We start from the raw sequence: 24641 nt of genomic DNA, 5'->3' as shown, positions 1-24641 counted from the left end.
TGTGGATCTGGCTGAAAAGCCCATGAGAGTATTTCAGGCATGGAAAGCCAACACACTGTGACCAAAAAAAAAAAAAAAAAAAAAAAAACCTAAATGAAAGATCTCCGCGAGTGAGATCCCAGTGGAAAGAACAGGTCATCAAAGAAGGAGGTACCTTTCTCTGAAGGGAGGAGAGACCTTCCACTTTGTTTATGGCCCTGTCTAAATACGATCAGAGTCGGCGAACTCAAAAGGCCTCCATAGCCTTGGCAAGTCATGACTAGAGCCTAGGGAGATTACTGACGCCATAAACAAGAGTGTCAAATTGTTAAGTCAACAGCAGGAGTCACTGTGCACTTATTACTCATGTAGTATCTCTGTCCTTAATGTGTTGTACATTGTGATTTAATGCTATAACTAGTACTCAAACAGTATTTTTCACTTTGTGTTTCTATGGGGGTGCAAACTGTTGAAATCTTTACTTAATATATGCTAAACTGATCTTCTGTATATAAAGAGAATTGAAAACAAATCTTGATGTGAATGGAATGGGAGAGGGAGCGGGAGATGGGAGGGTTGCGGGTGGGAGGGAAGTTATGGGGGGGAAAAGCCATTGTAATCCATAAGCTGTACTTTGGAAATTTATATTCATTAAATAAAAGTTAAAAAAAAGAAAAATTTATCTCCTTTGTGTCGCTCCCCGTCTTCATGGAGGAACGACACAGGACCCTGCGCTGTTCTTTTGTCTCCTCGGCCCTCCCTGGGTTTGCTGCTGGTTCTTCCCGGGTTGGCTACCGTCCCTTCCACCTCCGTGGAAGGGCGGTTCCCCCTGCCACTTTTCCCCACTTCCGCGGGGGAGCGGCACACCGCTGGCCGGCTCTCTCGGGGGCTGCACAGGTGTTCCCTCAGGTGTTCCCCTTAGATGTTCCTGGTGCATGTTGTCTCTCTCCTCCTTTATAGTCCTCTTCCACCAATCCCAACTCTGCTACCCACACGCTGAGTACGCTGCTCTCCTCCAATCAGGAGCAGGTCCTGCTGCTTATTGGTTGAACTGGAGGCAGCTGTATAGAAGCTGTTACTCCCTTCTCAGCGCCATATTGTGGGAGAGCAGATGCATAGAATAAGTCTTAATTCCAGTAACTTAGTCTAGTCCGAGTTGCTCCCCACACTTTGCATTAGCAAACCAAAGAATAAAAATGATCTCTTTAGCCCTGGCCTACGGGAAGCTCAGAGATCACAAATGCACAAATACACAGCTGATGGTTTTTCCTTGCTTGTTTCTCCATGTAGCTTCTGAACTCTCTTTATGATTTTGTTCTAGCTCTCTGGATGCAAATCGTTTTTTTATTATTGCGCTTTTTGAGAGACAGGGAGGAGAAATTACAAAAATGTAAATAAAATGCTGCGTGTGGTTAGAGCTGCACAGTGCTCCCAGCACAGCTTCCCTGCACTCGTCTGTAAGCCAGGGCCCAGCGCTGGCCAGGGCTGCTTCCTGGCTCATTGTGTTCCCTGTAGACGTTTGGTTTCCCTCATTCCCTGTGTATCCACAAGGAGCCTGTAACAAGTTCATGGAAAATGCATATTACTTAAAAATTATGCACAGATTTCAGGATTTCCTTGCAGCATGAACTTTTTTGAAGTATCCGTGTGCTTGACCCATGGTGACCTTTCTTTCTCCACTTTCCTGCAGGCTTTCTTCACTGATATTCTCAAACTCAACAATGTTGCTTGAATTTAATAACTACAGGGCCAGTGGTGTGGTGTAGTGACTTAAGCCACTACTTGTGAAGCCAGCATTCCATATCAGAACACCAGTTTGAGTCTCAGATGTTCCACTTCATGTCTAACTCCCTGCTAGTATCCCTAGGAAGGCAGTGGGAGAGGGCCCAAGTACTTGGGACCCTACCACCCACATGGGAGGCCCAGATGGAGTGGCTGGCTCCTGGCTTTGACCTGACCCAGTCCTAGCTATTATGGCCATTTGAAGAGTGAACCAGTGGGTAGAAGATCTCTCCATCCCTCTGTCTTTCTCTTTTCCTTTCAAGTAAAAAAATAACCCCTAAAAAGGAATCTAATAACCTAAACAGTATCTAATATATTCATCACAGAAACCGCACTTATTTTCCAAAACTTCACAGTGCCAAAAACTGCAAAAATTTAAGCGTTCTTGAGTAGGCAATTGGAGAAATAAAGCATGATACATCCATACAATAGAATACTGTCTGGTAGGAACAGGAGTTTGGCACAACAGTGAAGATGCTGCTTGGGGATGTCTGAATCCCATATTGGAATTAGAATCCTAGGTTCACGTCCTGGCTCTGCTCCTGATTCCAGCTTCCTCTTAGTATGCACTCCGGGAGGCAGCAGGTGATCAGACAAATGGTTGAGTTGCTGTCATCCATATGGGAGACTGGGATTGAGTTCCTGGCTCCCAGGTTCACCCAGCCTAGACTGTTGTGAGCATCTGGACCACCAACTAGCAGATGGAAGCTCTCGATCTTTCTGTCTTTCAAATAAATATATAAATAAATACAATTTTTAAAAAAGACTACTACTCAATATTATCCTATATGAATGAAGTCAGTTCAAAAGATTACATACTATATAATTTTATCTATTTGAGTTACTGGAAAAGGCAAAACTATTGGAACAGAGAGCAGGTTGCCAGAGATTGGGGTGGGGAAAATTTCTGATTCAAGATGGAACATGAGGGGATTTTTTAGAGTGTTGGACTGTTCTGTGATTATAGAATCTATATAACTCATTGAATTGTATACCAATATAAATTCTTTTTTAAAAAAAGATTATTTATTTATTTGAGTGGCAGAGTTACACAGAGAGGGAGAGACAGAAAAAGGTTTTCTATCTGCTGGTTCACTCCTCAAATGGCTGCAATGGCCGGAGCTGGGTTTATCCAAAGCCGGGAGCCAGGAGCTTCTTCCGTGTCTCCCACTCAGGTGCAGGGGCCTAAACACTTGGACCATCCTCTGCTGCCTTCCCAGGCCATAGCAGAGAGCTGGATCGGAAGAGTTGCAACTGGGACATGAACCAGCGCCCATATGGGATGCCGGCAGGGTCTTAGCCTACTACTATGCCACAGCATGGGCCCCCCCCCAAATGAGTTCTATTAGATGCAAGCAAATAAACAAGCCACAGACTAGGAGAAAGTATTTGTCTGACATATATTTAGTAAAGGATATATATATTCAGAATAAATAAATAATTTTCAAAATACATTAGTAAGAGGCCGGCGCCGCAGCTCACTAGGCTAATCCTCCGCCTTGCGGCGCCGGCACACCGGGTTCTAGTCCCGGTTGGGGTGCCGGATTCTGTCCCGGTTGCCCCTCTTCCAGGCCAGCTCTCTGCTGTGGCCAGGGAGTGCAGTGGAGGATGGCCCAAGTCCTTGAGCCCTGCACCCCATGGGAGACCAGGAGAAGCACCTGGCTCCTGCCATTGGATCAGCGCAATGCGACGGCTGCAGCGCGCCGGCCATGGCAGCCATTGGAGGGTGAACCAACGGCAAAGGAGGACCTTTCTCTCTCTCTCTCTCTCTCTCTCACTGTCCACTCTGCCTGTCCAAAAAAAAAAAATACATTAGTAAGAAAACAAAACCCTGTTAAAAATGGCAAATGACCTGAATAGACTTTTTTTTTAAAATCAGGAAACAGATTCAGATGCCAGGTAAGCCCATGAGAATGTGCTTGGCACTGTTGTGAGGGAAGTGCAGATTAAAACCACAGTGAAATACACCGATCAGCATTGGAGTAATAAAAAAATTTAAAATCTGACAATTCCTAATGCTGGGGAGGAGATGGAAGAACTGGAATCGTCACAGATTGCTGATAGGAATGTAAAATGGTTACAGCCACTCTGAAAAACTGACATTTTCTTGAAAAGTTGAGCATCTCACATGATCCAGCAATTCCACTTCTACGTATTTATGAAGGAAAATGGAAACATATGTTCCTACAAGACCCTAGACATGAATGATTATAGCAGCTTCATTCATAATTGCCCCAAACAGGAAACAACTCAAATGTCCTTCAGTTGGGAAATGGATGACAAACTGTGACCCCGCCCACCCCCACGTACACTGGAAGAATCCTCGATGGAAGGAACAAACTACTGGGATGGGCAGCAAAACGGATGGACCTCAGATGCATTATGCTAAGTGAGAGAAGCCAGATGCAAAAGGCCATACACTAGATGACTCCGTTTATGACAACCAGAAAGGGCAAAAAAATCTATAGGAACAGAGAGCAGATCAAAGATTGCTAGGGGCTGGGAAGGGACTGAGTACAAGGGGACACGAGGGAATGTTTAACAGTGATAGAACTGTTCTGTATCTTGATTATGATGGGGGTTACATGACAATATGTATTCATTAAAACTCAGAGTTGTACGCTATGACATATAAATCTCACTGTATGCAAATTACGCTATACAATGAAAAAATCGATACGGGCCTCGGAGCTGGAAGAATTTGACACTATGCAAGTTTCACTTTTTCTCTTCTATCCTTTCAGTTTCCTGCTTTCCTCATCAGTTTGACATTTCTGGGGCTGGCCTCATGTTCACGGTTTTGAGGACAGACATTGCAATTCAGGCTTCACCTGGGAAGGAATAAACGGTCATTGTGGGTGCTCAAGTGTTGACATGACCGAAGAGTGCAACTTAGAGAGAAATGTTTGTGTTGGATAGACTACAGCTGGGAAGTTCTGAAGGAGGAGCCGTGTGAGAAATAATAGAACTTCCCCAGAGGTGAGGAGGAGGACGGGAACGCAAACAGGGAGACTCTGACTGGCAGACTCAACACAGAGTGAGGGACAAGGCAGGAGTACTTAAAAACGAGAGAATTCGCTTTTGTAGCTCTACAGACTGCGGCTTACACAGAAGGGCTTCCTACACTTTTCAGTCTTGGAGCTAGGAGGTCTTAATCTGTTTCTATGTCCTGACTATGGAGATGGAGAGAAAAGGATACATCTGCAGACCCTAAGAAAAGAAAACAAATGAGTAGAATACAAGGACCCAAGTAGTGAAGAATTAATATGGTGATTTCCAAGTTACAATCCTGGACGGATTTAACATGGATAAAGGGAACTTTCGAGAAGGTTCAATGGGGGAAAGACACTGGCTCGTACCTTGGGCCTCGTGTCTCTGATGGCAGGATGGGTCATCCATCTGGGAGGTGTCCTCTCCAGGCCAGCTGCCCTGGGCTTCTTAGCTCTTCTAGAACAAGCGGGCCACACTCCTGCTGCAGGGCCTCAGAACTAGCTGTTCCCTTTGCCTGAAGTGCACTTTCCCTTAGCTGTATATTGGCCCCACACCTTCTCCACCTCTTTCCTCATTGCCTACCTGTAATAGTCACCTTTTCTACAACAAAATACCTGGGAAAACAAACTTTCACAGGAGCAAAAGTTTATTTGGCTCACAGTTTTAGAGGTTCAAGTCCAAGTCCAGGTGGCCCCATTGGTTTGGGGAGGGTGGCAGTGGTGGGTCCTGGTGTGTGGGTGGAGGAAGAACCACGTGGTAAACCAGGAAGTGGGGAAGAGTGGGCCCAACTCTGGCTTTTATAATCAACCTTCCAGTGAGAACACCCTCCCCACGAGGCACTAAGGACCTCCCTCTAGGCTCACCTCCTAAACACTATGATTGGATGAAATTTCCACCCTCGTACCTCCACTGACTTCTAACTTTGGAGTTTGAATGTCTGCATGAGTTGTTTGGGAGCCAAACTGTGTTCAAACCACAGCCCCCACCCTCTAAATGAGGCCCACCTGACCGCCCTGCTTAAACCAACCAGCCTTTTCAGGCCTCCAGCTTTTCTTTCTTTCTTTTTGAAAATTTGATTTATTATTTATTTACTTATTTGAATGAGGGAGGGGAGAGGAGAGAGAGAGAGAGAGATTTTCCATCTGCTGGTTCACTCCCCAAATACCCATAATAGCTCGGGTTTGGCCAGGCTGATGCCAGGAGCCCAGAACTCAATCCAGACCCTTGCTAAATCCTTGGCATGGACCCAAGTACTTGAGCCGTGATCTGCCACCTTCCAAGGCCTGCATTAGCAGGATGTGAACACAGGCGCTGCAGTAAGAAATGCAGCTGTCCCAAGTGGCAACTTAACTGCTGTCCAAACACCGGCCCCCTTCTTGCTCATAGCTCTTACTGCCTTCTTGCTTTGATCATCTGCTCACTTAGAACACCTGCTGCTTACTGTCTGCCTCTCCTTCATCGAGTGGAAGCCCACAGGGGCAGGGGTCATGGGTGCATCCCAAGCCTCTAGACTAGTACCTGTCATGTCTTTGGTGCTCAGTACATACTATGGATTTTAATCATTTTAAAACATGTGGCTGGCACCTCGGCTCACTAGGCTAATCCTCCACCTTGCAGCACTGGCACACCGGGTTCTAGTTCCAGTCGGGGCGCCGGATTCTGTCCCGGTTACCCCTCTTCCAGGCCAGCTCTCTGCTGTGGCCCAGGAGTGCAGTGGAGGATGGCCCAAGTGCTTGGGTCCTGCACCCGCATGGGAGACCAGGAGAAGCACCTGGCTCCTGGCTTTGGATCAGCCATTTGGGGGGTGAACCAACGGTAAAGGAAGACTTTTGTCCCTATCTCTCTCTCTCACTGTCCACTCTGCCTGTCCAAAAAAAAAAAAAAAAAAAAGTACTGGTTATGTGGTTATGTTTATCTCACTAAACTCTTTACAATCTCTCTGTAGGGTAGAGAATATTATTATTCCCATATCATAGATAAAGAAACAGGTTTAGAGACAGAGCCAAGTTTCCGCACATTTGGTTAGAAGTGGAGCAGAAGCACAGATCCCAGAGCCTGCACTGGCAGTGAGCACACACCTCACTTCGTGGTTGGTTGAAACTCAGCTGATTCTTGGTTGGCTGTTCATACCTCCTAGATGGATTAATAGAAGCCATTTGAAAGAAGGAGGGGTCCAAAAGAAACTTGATTCCAATAACCCCGAAGAGGCAGCAAGGCTGACAGCTGCTCCACCTCCACACTTTTGAAAGATCTCAGAACTGGAATTTGAACTCAAGTTTTTTTCTCTTCTCAATTGTTCATAAGAGATAAAAGGTCTAAATTTTACTATTTTTAAATTTTGTTTAAAGATTTATCTTTTTCTTTGAAAGAGTGAGAGAGAGAGAGAGAGAGAGAGAGCGAGAGAATCATGCATCTGCTGGTTCATTCTCCAAATGGCTACAATAGCCAGGGCTGGGCCGGGCTGCAGCCAGGAACTCCACCTGGATCTCCTACGTGGGGGGCTGGGTGGCAGGGGCCCAGCTACTCCACCATTTCTTCTGCTTTTCTAGAGGCATTAGCAGGGAGCTGAATTGGAGGCAGAGCAGTGGCAACTCGAACTGGCACTCTGATAAGTGATGCCAGTGTCACAAGCAGCGGCTTAACCAGCTGCACCAGTATCCTTAAAATGTAAATACAGGTTGGATCCCTTTTACTGTATGTTTTTGTTAAGTCTGCCTAAAATAAAACCCACCTAATTCTGATGCTTATGGAGTTGCTTTATGTGAATAATTAGTTTGGTTTCTGTTTCACTTTACAGATGGGAAAATTTATTATTTTTTATGAAATCTTTAGGAATTCATCATAGAAATGGGATTAACAACAGAAAATAGTGTTGTAATTTGGACAGTTGTTTTTCTAATTCTAGCAGCAGCCCCCTCTCGGTAATGTTCCTAATTCACTCCGACGTGGATTTATCTTCCGGAGCACGGTTAGGGCAGCGCGACCTTTCACTCCCTTTGGATGACCGCCCTCTTGTGGTGAACTGGCGGTATGCACAGCCCCATCTTGCCAGGATCTTGGTGAGAGGGCGGGTTTGTCTTAGCAACCTCTGATGTTGCTGGTGAGTTCACTTGCATGGTCTCACTTCTTTTGTAGTCTCTGATGCTCTTTAAATTGAAGGGCTAATGTGTTGCTTTCACCCCTACATTTGAAAAACCCCTACATTTAAAAAAGCATTATGCCAACTGCTGTTACCAGCATGCCCAAATTTAATTATATTTTTCTTCTTATTTTATGGAGAATAGTTAGTGAGGAACAGTAGATGAAATTTAAATAGTTCAAAAGGCTTTCCCTTTAAAATTCTGAGTTTACGCTCTAATCAAACAACTCTGCATTTGGTGTTAAGAGCATAGAGTATGTTTAAGGCTGAGAAATATCAGAATGTCTTGGGAGAAGCTGTCTTAGGGTCAGAGTGAAAATGATGGGCTTTGGGGGTGATGGAGGAGGACACTTGTGAAAGGTCTTTAAAAATGTGTCCCCCAGGCACACCGCCTGGACAGTGGCAATAGGTAGTACGCATAGAATCCCTAATCCCGATTTCAATTCATCCTATGTAATGGCTACCATTTTAATGTCACCAAATTTAAGGACAATGTCTTGTGCTTATTTCATGCTACACTGACAAGGTCTTGGCTCTTTGGTATCAAACAGAACTGAGTTTGAATCCACATTCATACCTCACCATGTGATTTTGGGGAAATTACTCAATCCCTTTAGTTGCAACAAAGGGACAGCAATCCCCGCGTAGTAGGCTGGTAGCTCAGGGAGGTGATCAGGTGGAAATCCTCACCCACAGCCCTTCACTGAAGGCGTCTGTTCTGCTTCACCACCCCCTCAGGACTGATTTATCATCATGGGGCTGGGAAGACAAGACTCTGAAACATGAAACAGACAAGACATCATAAATTAAAGGTTATTTGGTGGGCACACCAAGTTTTCCTTATTATATTAGCAATTTGTCTTTATATGCTTGGAGGCTCACTTAATAAGTGTATATATAGTGGGGGTCTGCGCCTTGGCTCACTTCGTTAATCCTCCGCCTGCAGTGCCGGCATCCCATATGGGCACCAGGTCCTAGTCCCGGTTGCTCCTCTTCCAGTCCAGCTCTCTGCTGTGGTCTGGGAGGGCAGTGGAGGATGGCCCAGGTCCTTGGGCCCTGCACCCCCATGGGAGACCAGGAGAAGCACCTGGCTCCTGGCTTCAGATTGGTGCAGCGCTGGCTGTAGCGGACATTTGGGGGGTGAACCAATGAAAGGAGGACCTTTTTCTCTGTCTCTGTCTCTCTCTCTTTCACTGTCTGTAATTCTTCCTGTCAAATAAATAAATAAATAAATAAAATCTTTTAAAAAATAAGTGTATATATAGTTTAACTTGTTACATCTTCCCGGTGAGTTGAAGCCTGGCTATCCTTGTTTGGTAATCCCTGGTAATGTTGTTTGCCTGAAAACCTAATTCCTTTTGATAGTACCACAGGCACAGCAGCTCCCTAATATTTGGTTCAGATCTGTGATTCTGTATCTGCAGTTTGGAAAACCAAAGAGCTCTCAAAACAAAAAGTTATTTTTACAATTCTTTTGGCAGCAAAACCTAGTCTATGCTGATGTGAGGCTATTTATAGTCCTTACGTGTTATTGTACTTAGTGTGAATACTTGTATGTTTCTTTTAGAGACATTACTGTTTTTGGGTGTTACATAATATATAACACATCTTTTATTAATTTCTTAAAATTAATTCAAACATGAATTTAAGGCACACTAAGGATTGACTCTAGGGATTGGGTTATGGTCTTATGGTTCTTGCGTTCTCTCTCACCCTTTGTCTAGTCAAATCTCTTTCTGTTGTATCTGGATTTTTTCCCTGTCCTTTCACATTTTTTGCTGTTGTTTTGTAATTGTCTCACCTGTTTATCCTTTCCTTCTTCCTATCATCTATTGGATTGAGTTTTCTATTCTATTTCCTCCCCTTCCCAACTTTTTCTCTCTTAGTTGGTGTATGGGGCTCCCCAAACTCATGCACCCCAAGTCTTGCGTTAACAGTGCTAATGGCTGGTGGATGAGGATGGAGACCTGAGCTAAGTATGACCAGAAGGTGGGGCCGGTAGGAGGACTTCACTGGCTGCGTGACCTTGGAGTGTATTTCGCACAAGAGGGTTGGTTATTTCAGCTGAATGTGGCCTAGCTTTACTCTCTGCTTCCTGCCTCACCCTGTGATTGCTTCTCTGCTCAGACATTGCCTGCCTCCACCAGACGCCAGCCTAATAGGCCAACTGATCCTGAACCTTGACCCTCACGCTGCAAGCCAAAATAATCCTTTTTCTTCCCAAGAAGCTCCTCTCAGGTAAAGTAATGAAAGGCAGACTGATACAGCGAGGGCGTTATACCCACGTTGTTCCCTTAACGAAGACTTTTGAAATGTTTTCCTTTGCATGTAATTTACACAGACATGAATTAATACCTTTAGCTTTCACTTAAGAGTGACATGTCATTGTTTCAACTCTGATCACAGTGGATATCAAATATTGAAAGTGTATAACTTAATATTATAATGTATGCTATGGTTTGGGTACAGTTTGCAGTTTGTTCCTTAAAGCCTCACAGGCTGGAAACTTGGTCCCCAGTGTAACTGTATTGAGAGGTGGTGGAATCTTGAAGAGGTGGGCCCTTGTGGAGGCGCTGCCCTGGGAAGGGACTAAAGCCCATCTTGTGAGAGTGGGTTAAGTCCCACGGGACTGAGCTAGGTACTGCCTGTCCCACACACATCACTGTGTTCTTGAGTGTGCTGCCCAGATGTGGCTGATCAAGTGTGGGCTTTTCAGCCTTCAAAATTGTGAGCCGAAATAAGCTCCTTTTCCTTGTAACTCCCAGACTCAGGTACTTTGTTATGGCAACTGAACACAGATTGAGACCATGTATTCACAGACGTGCTATCGTCACCACCATCAGCTTTAGGACTTCTTCACCATCTTGAAAATTGTTATGGGTCAAGTAAAAAGATAGAAAAAGAAAGAGATTGATCTTCCATCTGCTGGTTCACTCCCCAAATGGCTGCAACAGCCACAGCTGGGCCAGGGTGAAACCAGGAACCAGGAAATTCCTCAGTGTCTCCCACGTGGTGGATGCAGGAGCCCAAGCACTCGAGCCATCTTCTGCTGCTTTCCAAGGTGCATCAGCAGGGAGCTGGATAAGAAGTGAAGCAGCCAGGACTTGAACTGGAGCTGATATGGAATGCTGACACTGCAGGCAGAGGCTTAACCTTCTATGCCACAGCGCCGACCCAAAATTCATTATATTTTCAAGGTTTGTGCATGCTGTAGCCTGTGCCAATACTTCGCTCTATTTATGGCAAAGTCACATTCCATTATAGGGATATACTGTGTTTTGTTAATCCAATTCATAGGTTGATTGACATCTGAGTTGTTTCCACACTTTGGCTACTATGAATAATGATGCTTTATTTATTTATTTATTTATTTATTTTTGACAGGCAGAGTTAGACAGTGAGAGAGAGAGACAGAGAAAAAGGTCCTCCGTTGGCTCACCCCCCCAAATGGCTGCTATGGCCGGCGCGCTGCACCAATCTGAAGCCAGGAGCCAGGTGCTTCCTCCTGGTCTCCCATGTGGATGCAGGGCCCAAGGACCTGGGCCATCTTCCACTGCCCTCCCGGGACACAGCAGAGAGCTGGACTGGAAGAGGAGCAACTGGGACAGAATCCAGCGCCCCAACCAGGACTAGAACCCAGAGTGCTGGCGTCGCAGGCGGAGAATTAGCCAAGTGAGCCGTGGCGCCAGCCAATGATGCTTTAAACATTTGTTTACAAGTTTCTGCGTGGACATGTTTTCATGTCTCTTGGATGGATGCCTAGGAGTGGGATTGCTGGTCACACGGCCACTGTGTGTGTTTGAGGAGCTGCAAGGCTGTTTCCCAAAGCATCTCTACCACCAGTAGTGTACGAGGGTTCCAGTTTCCGCACACCGTCACCAGTATATGTCATCACCTCACTTCCTAGCTTTACCCATCTCCGTGATTGTAATGGTACCTCATAGTTGTTCTAGTTTGCATTTCTTTTTTAAAGGTTTATTTTATTTATTTGAAAAGGAGAGAGAGAGAGAGAGAGAGAGAGATCTCATTTTCTGGTTCACTCCCCAAAAGGCTGCAACAGTTGGGACTAAGCCTGGCAGATGCCAGGAACTTGGAACTTATCTGGGTCTCCCACATGGGAGGCAGGGTCCCAAGCACTTGGACTATGCTTCCCTACTTTCCCAGATGCATTAGCAGGGAGCTGGATGGGAAGTAGAGCAGCCAGGACTTGAACCAGAGCTCTTGTATAGAATGCTAGCATCATAGGTGGTGGCTTAACCTACTGTGCCACAGCACCGCCCCCTGGCTAAATTTTTTTTTAAATATTTATTTTGTTTATTTGAAAGACAGAGTTACCGAGAAGGTAGAGACAGAGAGAGAGGTCTTCCATCCGCTGGTTCACTCCCCAGATGGCCACAATGGCCGGAGCTGTGCCGATCAGAAACCAGGAGCCAGGAGCTTCTTCTAGGTCTACCACATGGGTGGCAGGGGCTCAAACACTTGGGCCACCTCCATGGCTTTTAGCAGAGAGCTGGCTCAGAAGTGGAGCCACCAGGACACAAACTGGCACCCATGTGGGATGCTAGTGTCGCTGGCGTTGGCTTTATCCACTGTACCACCACGTTAGCCCTGGTATTAATGTTTTCATGTTTGATTGGTTCAGTGGTGAAGCCATGTGGATCTGGGCTTTTATTTGTTTATGATTTTTAAAATTACAAATTCAATCTCTTCACTGTTTATATGTTTATTAAGATTGTGTATTTTTTCTTGTCACTTTAGTAGTTTGTGTCTTCCTAGGAATTTGTTCATTTCATCTAGGCTATTTGATTTATTTGCATACAGGTGGTCTAGTATTCCTTTATAATCCTTTTTATTTCTACAATACCAACATTGAAACTAATTAAAAATTAAAATCAAAAAATAAAAAGGGCCCAGCACTGTGGTGCAGTGGGTTAACGCCCAGGCCTGAAGTGCTTGCATCCCATATGGGCGCTGGATTGAGACCCGGCTGCTCCACTTCTGATCCAGCTCTCTGCTGTGGCCCAGGAGGGCAGTGGAAGATGGCCCAAGTCCTTGGGCCCCTGCACCCCATGGGAGACCCAGAAGAAGCTCCTGTCTCCTGGCTTCAGATCGGCAACTGGGGAGTGAACCAGCAGATGGAGGACCTCCCTCTCTCTCTGCTTCTCCTCTCTCTGTGTAACTCTGACTTTCAAATACATAAATAAATCTTTTAAAAAAATAAAAACTTTATTAGAAAAAAAGGCTGATAGTGATTTCCCCCTTTTCATTTCTGATTCTAGTTATTTAATTCTTCTTTCTCTTTTGGTTGGTATAGCTTAAGATTTGTCAATGTATTGAGCTTTGTAAGGAACCAGCTTTTGCTTTCAATGGTTTTCTCTATTTCTGTATTTAATATTTCATTATTTATTCTCTAATTTAAAAAAAATTCCTTCATCCTGTTTGTTTTAGTTTGCTCTTAATCCAGTATTACAAGATGAAAGATTAGATGACTGATTCAGGTTATTTTTTCCTTCTTAATATATACATTTACAACAGTAAATTTTTTCCCGAGCGCTGATTTAGTTACATCCCATAGATTTTGGTATATTCAATTTTCATTGTCATTTATCCTTAAGCTTGAACCTCTCTGTGCTCTGTTGCAAAGGTCAGTTCTTTTGGAAAGAGATCAGGAGCTACCTGTTATAGTGCCAGCTTCTCTCCCCAGGCAAAATCTCTGAGGCTGGCTGCAGAGATGGGAGTGCTGACAGTGGTATGTGGGCACCTCTACTTAACAGCTGAATATTTGGTGGGGAGGGAGCTGTAGTTCCAGGTCTGATCAGCTTGTTCTGGCATGAAACCAGGGCCTTCTTGGCTGGTGTGAGGGCAGTCAAAGTTCCAGTCTTAGCAGCTCCACATCCAAGGTAGACCTTCTATCACACAAGTGGGTTGGGTGGAAGAAGGGAGACCCCACCTTTTGGCCTTTTATGTCTGCAACTTTGCCTCAGTAACAGGTGACTGGGGGCAGCATGAGGAACTGATGCCCTGTTTCTCCTGCAAAGATGACCCTCTGGAAGCTGGAAGGCAGAGAGCTCTGTGTTCCTGGCTGTGGCCATCTAGAATGTTGCTCCTGTCTTGCTGAATTGGGAATAGGGCAAGAGGCTCTGTTCAAATATGCGACTCTGACATTCTTACTGAATTTCAGTAGATTTTCTTGAGCAAATATTATTTGCTGCAAATTCTTGAGTCCATTCCCAGAAACTTAAAATCATTCATTATTTTTCTTTTTAGAAAGAGGTGTTCTTTTTACTTGTTTATTTGAGAGACACAGAGAGGGGGAAAGAGAGAGAAGGAGGCAGGGAGAGGGGGAGAGGGAGGGAGGGGGAGAGAGGGAGAGAGGGAGAGAGGGAGAGAGGGAGAGAGGGAGAGAGGGAGAGAGGGAGAGAGGGAGAGAGAGAGAGAGAGAGAGAGAGAGAGACTCCCATCTACTGGCTCACTCCCGCAAATTCCTGCAGTGATGGGTCAAAAGCAGGAGCCAGGGACTCGATCTAGATCTCCCACATCATGGCAGGAACCCAATTGCTTGAAACATCACTGCTGCCTGTCAGAGTCCACATCGACAGGAAGATGGAGTGAGGAGATGGAGTTGAAAGCCAAGTTCTGGTACTCTTGGAAACCAGGGATATGGGCATCTGGACCTCCATACTAAATGCCTTCTCTCCCATTGTTTTTCACAAGCTCTTTCTGGGTAGCACATCTTCAAGCCTCTCATGCTGTCCTATCCCTGTCAATGCCCATTGAAGTTTAATTATTTCTGTATCTTTTTAAATCAATGTTACCCCCATTATTGAAACATAGTTGGTTTTTTTTTGAGAGGAAGATACATAACTCCACATTCAAAGCTGTTATTTTTTTTCTTACCAGCATTTATTATCCAATGTGTTCTGGATTTTCCTATTGTTGAGAAATCTGCTGTCTGAATTTTAATTCCTTTACAGTGATCTGTCTTTCATCTCTGGTTGCTTCCTCCCTACCCACTTCTTTTTTCTTTTTCTTTTTTATTTATTTGAGAGGTAGAGTTACAGACAATGAGAGGGAAAGACAGAGAGAAAGGTCTTCCGTCCATTGGTTCACTCCCCAAATAGCCACAATGGCCAGAGCTGTGCCAATCTGAAGCCAGGAGCCAGGAACTTCTTCTGGTCTTCCACACGGATGCAGGAGCCCAAAGACTTGGGCCATCTTCTACTGCCATAACAGAAAGCTGGATTGGAAGTGGGGCAGCCGGGACTCAAACCGGTGCCCATATGGGATGCCAGCACTGCAGGCAGAAGGTTAACCTATTGTGCCACAGTGCTGGCCCCCTCTTTACTTCTTTAAACATTTAAAATACTAAGGTCAGATTTATCAAAGTATAATATACATGTAGTAGAGAATACACATTTAAGATGTAGAGGTATATGAATTTTGACAAATATATTCAATGTGTCAGCCACTACCACAGTCAAGATATATTTTTAACACCCCAGAAAGCTTCCTAGGGTCCATTTGTAGTCAATTTTCTCTCCCTGTTCCAAGGCCCTGTCCCTGTAGTCTTTTTTTTTTTTTAAGATTTATTTATTTATTTGAAAGTCAGAGTTACACAGAGAGAGGAGAGGCAGAGAGAGAGAGAGAGAGAGAGAGGTCTTCCATCCGATGGTTCACTCTCCAATTGGCAGCAACGGGGTGGAGCTGCGCCGATCCGAAGCCAAGAGCCAGGAGCTTCCTTTGGGTCTCCCATGCGGGTGCAGGGGTCCAAGGACTTGGGCCAACTTCTGCTTTCCCAGGCCATAGCAGAGAGCTGGATTGGAAGTGGAGCTGCTGGATCTCGAACCAGCACCCATATGGGATGCTAGCACTGCAGGCCAGGGTGTTAACCCGCTGCACCACAGCGCTGGCCCCGTCCCTGTAGTCTTATTTCTTCCTGGATGTTCTACAAGTGGAATCATACCTAATGTGTCACCCTTGAGTCTGGTTTCTTTAATTTAGCACAATGAGATTCATTCATGCTGTTGTGTGTAGCAATAGTTCCTCTGTAACACAGTTATCTCTTTGCCAGTTGAAAGATATTTTGGGCTATTTCCAGGTATAGGAGATGATGAATAGAGCTCCTGTAAACATTTACATATGGGGGGGTTTGTGGCTATATTCCTTCATTTCTTTTGAGTAATAACTATCTAAGAGTAGGATATCTGGGTTTTATGATAACTCTATGTTTAACTTTACAAGGAAGTGCCAAACTGTTTTCTAAAATGGTGATACATTTTAGCAATAGGAGTGCTTTTCAGCATTAGTTTAGTGTTTTTTTCCCCAAATTTTCTCTATTTTTGGTGTCCTGAATTTTTATGACACTGTGTAAAAAATAGATTTATTCTTCCCAATTTTGAATATTTGTACCTTTTATCAATTCTCAGAAATTCTTTTTTTTTTTTTTGACAGGCAGAGTGGAAAGTGAGAGAGAGAGAGACAAAGAGAAAGGTCTTCCTTTTCTGTTGGTTCACCCCGCAATGGCTGCTGCAGCCAGTGCACCGCGCTGATCTGAAGCCAGGAGCCAGGTGCTTCTCCTGATCTCCCATGTGGGTGCAGGGCCCAAGCACTTGGGCCATCCTCCACTGCCTTCCCAGGCCACAGCAGAGAGCTGGACAGGAAGAGGAGTAGCCGGGACAGAATCCGGCACCCTGACTGGGACTAGAACCCGGTGTGCTGGCGCCACAGGCAGAGGATTAACCTATTGAGCCGCGACGCTGGCCAAATTCTCAGAAATTCTTAATGGTTACATCTTCAAGAAAAGCCTCCCTACTGTTTCTGTCCTCATCTTCAGAACTCTTATTTTGTGTACTTGAGGTTGTTAGTGACCTGCAATGTGAATCTTCCTTCCCACCTCACATTATGCTAAGTGAGGAAAGATCATTGTGTTTGGGGGTGGATGATTGATGGATGTAACCTAGGGGCCGTCTGTCACCTGGAAAACTCCTCTTACCCTTTGCCTCTCAGCCCACAAGTTCTCCCCCCTGTGTAGCTGTGCTCACCTCCTCAACTGAACTTAACTCGTATGCATTTATTGCGCACCTTTCACACACCAGTCCTTTTTCTGGGAGCTCAGGACATGGTGTTGGACAGAGCTGGTGTGTCAGTGGTGGGGCTTATATTCCAGCTGGATTTGGGCACACATTGTCCTGTGGGTCCTCTGCCTGTGCTAAACCATCACAGTCATTGTCATAATGGTTCTTGCCTGCCAATCCTCTTGCTCTACCTTTAAATCATAACCCCGGCCAGCGCCGCGGCTCACTAGGCTAATCCTCCGCCTAGCAGCGCTGGCACACCGGGTTCTAGTCCCAGTCAGGGTGCCAGATTCTGTGCTGGTTGCTCCTCTTCCAGGCCAGCTCTCTGCTGTGGCCCGGGAGTGCAGTGGAGGATGGCCCAGGTCCTTGGGCCCTGCACCCGCATGGGAGATCAGGAGAAGCACCCGGCTCCTGGCTTCGGATCAGCATGGTGCGCCCTCCGCAGCGGCCATTGAAGGGTGAATCAACAGAAAAGGAAGCCCTTTCTCTCTGTCTCTCTCTCTCTCACTGTCCACTCTGCCTGTCAAAAAAAAAAAAAATCATAACCTCAATCTGACTACAATCTCATGATCTTCATATGCTGCCTGGACTGTGTCCATCTCCACTCACCCTCCTGATCCTGTAGGATACCTGATTGTGTGAGATCATAACTCAGCTCCTGTCTCCTGCTCAAAGCCCTCCAGAGTTCCCATCTCACACACAGTGGAGGCTGAAACCCTCCCCTCTATGCTCTGAGCACCTGTCCAGCCCTCCTCTCCCTCTGCTGCTCTCGTCCATGCTCTCGTCCAGTATGGCTGGAGTCTCTATGGTTTCTGTAACATTTCCAAGCATTCTTGTCTCTGATGGCCCTGTGTTTGTGGTTTCCTGTGGCCAAACCCTCCTACCTCAAGTTCCTATATTCGCATTCCTTGCCCCTCTCACTTCATTTCTGTCTGTACTCAAATACCACGTTTCCAGCAAGGTCTTCTTTCACCACTGCCATGCTTGGAATGTGTTCCACAATTTTTATATGTTGGAAACTTAATCCCTGAAGTCATATATTGATAGGGTTTGAGAGGTAAGATGTTGGGAGGTGATTGGGTCATGAGGGCAGAGCCCTCATGAGTGACTTAATACATTCACGTGCGTGGTGTTATTATACACAAAGCTCTCTCTGGCACGCTGGCTCCGTCTCACCATGTAATACTCTCTGCCATCTTATGATTCAGCTAGAAGACCGCACCAGATGCTGAGCAGATGTCAGTGACATGGTCTTGGACCACCCAGAATTCAGAATTGTGAACTAAGTAGATCTCTGTTCTTTATAAATTAGTTGATCTCTGATGTTTCGTTACAGAAAACAAACCAACCATTCTATAACAAAGAGCAATCAACCTCTCCTCTCCTCTCTCCCCCTCTGCCTCACCATTTCCTCCACGTTACTTATCAGCATCTGGCCTATACTGGATTTCTTTCTCTCCGTCTACCTCCACTAAGATACAAGCTCTTTGAGGCTCAAGGATTTTATTTATTCACTGCTGTATCACCATTTCCTGGAAGAGTTCTTGGAACATAGTGGGCACCCAGTTTATATGCTCTGAATGTGTGCATTCCAATGTGTGCACATGGGAATGAAAGAATGGCAGCTCTAGGGCTGAAGGTGGGGCAGAATGAAAATTCTAGTTGTGGTAGAAAAGAGCAGGTGCAGAGGCTACACAGAAAGGAAGAGGGCTGATAAGGTTGTCCCATTTTGCAGCTTTACTTGGAGCCTTTAGGGTGGCTGGCACCCTTGGCACTGGCGGCCTCTGTTGTTTTTGGCATCAGTTTCCTTTGTAAAAGTCTTAGAAGTGGAATACTTCTTGACTGACAGCATAATTAAGTCGTTATAAGAGAGTTTCTTCTGCATGACTCAGAAAACAGAATCACTTTCTGGATTGCAGAGCATTGCTGGGCAGGCATTTCCCCAGAGCTGCTGGGGAGAAGGAAGGACCAGGAGCCTCCAGTGTTCCTGGTTAAAAAGTTCATCAAAGGGCTGGCACTGTGGCTCACTAGGCTAATCCTCCACCTGCGGCGCTGGTACCCCAGGTTCTAGTCCTGGTTGGGGTGCCGGATTCTGTCCCGGTTGCTCCTCTTCCAGGCCAGCTGTCTGCTGTGGCCCGGGAGTGCAGTGGAGGATGGCCCAAGTGCTTGGGCCCTGCACCCGCATGGGAGACCGGAAGGAAGCACCTGGCTCCTGGCTTCGGATTGGCACAGCGTGCCGGCTGTGGCGGCCATTTGTGGGGTGAACCAACGGAAGGAAGACCTTTCTCTCTGTTTCTCTCTCTCACTGTCTAAGTCTGCCTGTCAAAAAAAAAAAAAAAAAAAAAAAAAAAAAGAAAAGAAAAGAAAAGAAAGTTCATCAAAGGAGATGTGGCTTAGTCTCAAGAAGCTCTCAGCAGGTTTATTGTGAACAAAGTCACACAAGGGAAAGGCAGAACCCAATAAGATGAAGCTTTTGTGCAATCCAGACTTTAGCTTTTAATTCAAAACTATGGGAAAAATAATAAAGTGAGAGAAATCTCAATTTTGAACAGCTGCCAACTTTGATTTTGACTCCTCTGCTCACTGATTCCCATTTTTATGTTCTTCAATTTTTCTGTACATAGAGAGAGTGTTGTCTATTGGAATATAAACTGAGGCAGGAAGACCTGATTATCTTTCAGGTCAAATATTTGATCCTACTGGAGCTCACATATTGTGGAGATGAAATAATTAAATTGGAAGTACAAATGACTGAAATTTGTTCTGTAATACACAATTAGAATGCATCAGGTGGTGTGAACAGATTCAGTTTGGTATAAGACTGGTATGGTGTGTGGTCTAGGTGCGATGCAGGGCGGGACTGGAGGGTCTGCATACTAAGACTGTTCAGGGGTAGGTGTTGGGGGGCAGTGCTGACTCACTGCTCATGATGTCCATGTTCCCTATCAGAGTGCCTGTTGGAGTTCTGGCTACTCTGTATCCAATCCAGTTTCCTGCTAATGCATCTTGGGAGGCAGCAGATGATGGCTCAAGTGCTTGGGTCCCTACCATCCATGTGGAAGACCTGGATGGAGTTCTGGACTCTTGGCTTCATTCAACCTGGGCTAGCCTTAGCTGTTGCAGGCATTTGGGGAGTGAACTAGAGGATGGAAGATCTCTGTGTGAGTGTGTTTCTCTCTGTCATTCTGCCTTTCAAGTAGGTGAAAATAAACATTTAATAATAAAAGAAAATAGTGTTCAGACAGGACACTGGGCAGCAAATGACAGAAAGCCAACCCAAAGCAGGTTAAATGACGAGCGATTCATCTGAAGAACACAGAAGTAACTCAACAGCTCATCAGAGGACTCAGCCATTCTGAGGTCCCAGAAACTGGAACAAGGAACCCATCACTGTCAGTTCTTTTCTCTCTCATGTGCTCTAAATAAGCATCCTTTTCCTCTAACGGAGATGAACGTTCCCAGCAGGAAAAGTGAACTGCAGGGAATGAGGCCTTTAGCTAGTGTTAAAGTCACATCCTGAAAGAGTGACACCTGAAGGTGAGATAAGTTCTCAGTCTCAGGTGGGAAGATCTTAGGAAAGGGCTCAGACTGTCCACACAGTCTCCACTTCTTGAACTCTCACCGTGGTCAGGGTCTGTGTTGACCCAGCCTGGTTCTTGTTCCCTTGGGCCAGAGTGAGCAGGTTCTGTACTGGGAGGGGGCTTAGCATAGACTAGAATCTGACAGTTACTGCCTTGTTCATTTCGAGTACCAAACTCAAGGAGAGATGAGTAGCTACTGTGAGAACCCAGCCCCAATCGTGTGTGTGTGTGTGTGTGTGTGTGTGTGTGTTTGTAATGGGGAGAGAGAGAGAGAGAGAGAGAGAGAGAGAGAGAGAGAGAGAGATGCAGCTGTAGTTAGACTGACTGGGTTCAAATTGCTTCTTTACCACTTACTAGCCAAGACATCTTCCTATGTGTCAGTTTCCATGCTTATAAAATGAAAATAATAACAGTACCAACTTCATGAGGGTGTTAATAGGATTGAATGACTTACTATACATATTTTCCTCAGGATGACTCAAGAATATAAAAGATTAATGATTGCTGATAAAAGCATAAATGTCACTAAAACAAAACTGTAAGGACCACCACTGTGGGTCACAGCCTAGAGAAGGTCCTGTGTTTGATGCCCATGGACATCACAGTTTCTTTTGGAAGCAATCATTTATTGATTTAAATGAGGAAACAATTTGGTAAATTTGGTAAGACCGTAATAGAAAGTCATAGAAACAGCTCACAGACACAGAGCCTGCGGAAATAATTGAGCAGTTGTCCTTCAGATTAGCTTTTTGGGGGCACTCATTGGAACAAAGAGATTTTTGTTGACATACATTTGGGAAAAATTATATTCTTATTTTCCCTCTTACAAAAATACTATGTGCTAGAGTTAGTAGCTCGGTGAGGACCAGCAAAAAAGGTGTTAGTTTAACTTAACTTTGTATTTCTGAAACATATTTGGCCATAAGATATGGTTGCCAGATGAAATATAGATATCAGCTAAGTAGAATTTGGATAAACAATGAGTAATTGCTTACCCTAAGTAAGGGATATTGCATGGGATCAGCACATGAATTAGAATTCTGAGTACCACTTATAGACTACCTAAACTTCAAAGATATTTTCTAATGTGTTTCCGAAGAGACAAAAAAAGAAACTCAGTTCTGTTGAATTCCAGCACCCTTCAAGGACCTGTGAGATGGAATTTAAACTTCTTTTTATTGTTTGTGATGGATACTCTTTGTCGTCTTTTAAGTGTATTTAACATTTTACATTATTTTTTTCCTCATTCTTCAGTAATCATACACTAAAGTAAAAATGAAATTGTTCTCCTTAAAATTTAAAAAAATTGTTCCCGAACGGGCCACTAATGAAGGAGGTACCTTTCTCTGAAGGGAGGAGAGAACTTCCACTTTGACTATGGCCTTGTCTAAATACAATCAGAGTTGGCGAACTCAAGAGGCTCCCATAGCCTTGGCAGCTCATGACAAGAGCCTCAGGTAATTACTGATGTCATAAATAAGAGTGTCAATTGTTCAATCAACCACAGGAGTCACTGTGCACTTACTTCCCATGTAAGATCTCTGTCCTTAATGTGTTGTACTATGTGAATTAATGGTATAACTAGTATTCAAACAGTACTTTATACTTTGTGTATCTGTGTGGGTGCAAACTGTTGAAATCTTTACTTAGTATATACTAAATTGATCTTCTGTATATAAAGATAATTGAAAATGAATCTTGATGTGAATGGGATGGGAGAGGGAGTGGGAGATGGGATGGTTGCAGGTGGGAGGGAAGTTATGGGGGGGGAGCTGCTATAATCCAAAAGTTGTACTTTGGAAATTTTTATTTATTAAATAAAAGTTAAAAAATAAATAAATAAAAGTTTTTAAAAAATTAAAAAAAATTGTTCCCCTCCCAGTGATAGGTTTAAGTATAGTTATGAGTTGCATAGCAAAATGGTGGTCAATGCTGACCCACAGATACAATGATGATCCCTTAATATTGTGATAGAATTGGAAAATTCCTACTGACTAATGATGCTGTGGTCTTCACAATGTCATACCACTGTGCATGATTCCTGTGTTTATGTGATACTGATGTAGACACACCTATTGCATTAGTAGTTGTACAAAAGTATAGTACAACAATTATGTACAGTATATCATAATTTATAATTGTAACAAATGACGATGCTACTGATTTATGTATTATTTTACTAGCCTTTTAATCATTGTTTTAGAGTGTTCTCCTTCTACTTACGAAAAAGGTTGACTATAAGCAGTCTGCCATGTGACAGTGGCAGCAGCAAGCCCGTAAATCTTCCCTTTACCTCTTCTCTTAATTGCATGATGAAGCCATGTGGAGTGATCAACCTGCAGAATTCCTGCTTGTATAAGTGTCCTCATGATAGTCTCACAACCACAAAACCAGCCAGCACATACTTCTCAGAATGTACCCCTGTCATTAAATGACTTCAGACTATAATGAATTAATCTAATTATCTAACCTACATCTGTTGAGAGTCTACCATCTTCCAGGCACTGCAGCCACAGAGAACGAGTGGGAAAGATGGGTTCTTTGCCCTCTGTGGAGCTAACGGCTTGGTGGAGAGCCCAGGGCAATCTGTGGTATTCAAAACTGGGTCTTGCACGTCACCCCCTCTGTGGTCTGGCCCCAGAAGACTTGTGAACTTTTACCTCTTTCTGTTCCCTAACTTGCTCCATTTACAGTTCCCAGGACTCACCAAACTTCTGTGCCCAAAGTCTTCAAATGGAGATCATTCCCCAGAATGCTTCTGCTGTCCTTGCCTCCTCTGTATCACATTTGACCTTCAAGTCTGAGTTTAAGCATGAATCGTGGAGGCATTTCCTGATACTCTAACTGCTAGTCTATTTGGATGCCTTGTTTGTACCCTAGGTATTCCTCTGTACCCCTAAGTATAGCTATCCTGGCACTAAACAAATAGATTTATTGTAATTATTGATGAACATGTTCTGTCTCCCAGATTAAGCTATAGCTGCCTGGGGTCAGGGACTATGTTTTTTTAAATGTGATGTCAGAGATCCACAGAGGCTGCTTATAAGAGAGACTGACTGATAACCAGTTGAGACTGTTCTGAGAATGGCAGCTGTGGCCACAAATCAAAGGCAGTCTTTACTCAGAATGGTGAGATGCTGGGCTTGTCTTGGAGGGCACAGGCACAATGCACACTTGCATAAGCGGGGTTCTGAATAGCATCCCCTACAAATGTCAAATGCCAGCCTGAAAGTTAGAATTACCCCCTCTTGGACGATAATGGAGTTACGATTAAGTGAGCAATGACTTTCTCAGAATTAGAATGAAAAATGAACATGTGAGCATCCTTCTCCTGTGTCCTGTTCTTTCAGTCCCAGATCTGTTGATCCAATGTTATCATCCAAACAAAACTGTCTAGTAGACAACACGGGGTTGTGGTTGGAAGCTAAAGCCTTTAAAGCTGGGATAGTGACTTTCAGAGCAGGGAGCTTGTGTTGTGTCCCGTGTAGCTCCCAAGCAGAAGGGGCCTTCCCTTCCCTTCCCATGTACACCCCTAATTTCAGCTTTGTTCTGTTAACATCATAGCCACCAAAACTGAAATGCAACCTGGTCATCAGATCAACCTGTATATGTGCTGGGAAGCTGGAGTCTTTCTCTCTCTCTCTCTGACAAGCAGAGTGAGACAGTCCACGGCTGGTGCGCTGCACTGATCCGAAGCCAGGTGCTTCCTCCCGGTCTCCCATGCAGGTGCAGGGGCCCAAGCACGTGGGCCATCCTCCACTGCACTCCCGGGCCACAGCAGAGAGCTGGACTGCAAGAGGAGCAACTGGGACAGAATCCAGTGCCCCAACCGGGACTAGAACCCGGTGTGCCTGTGCCGCAGGTGGAGGATTAGCCTAGTGAGCTGCGGAGCCAGCCAGGAGTTTCTCTTTTGACTGTTAGAGGAGATTGTTGGGTTGGGAAGGTCTGTGAGGGTAGGAGAAGAGGGTGAGTAGGCTCTCAGTGTAGTCAGAAAGGATGCCTGAATGTCTGTTGTCTGAAAGTGTTGAGGTTCATTGAATGCAAGGAACCTTGGTAGGGAACTCACAGTTCCAGGAAGATAAAAATTTGCAAGGT

The sequence above is a fragment of the Oryctolagus cuniculus genome, chromosome 5 (genome assembly GCF_964237555.1).
Source record: "Oryctolagus cuniculus chromosome 5, mOryCun1.1, whole genome shotgun sequence".
In the NCBI taxonomy this organism is placed as follows: Eukaryota; Metazoa; Chordata; class Mammalia; order Lagomorpha; family Leporidae; genus Oryctolagus; species Oryctolagus cuniculus.
This window is presented reverse-complemented; position numbering follows the sequence as displayed.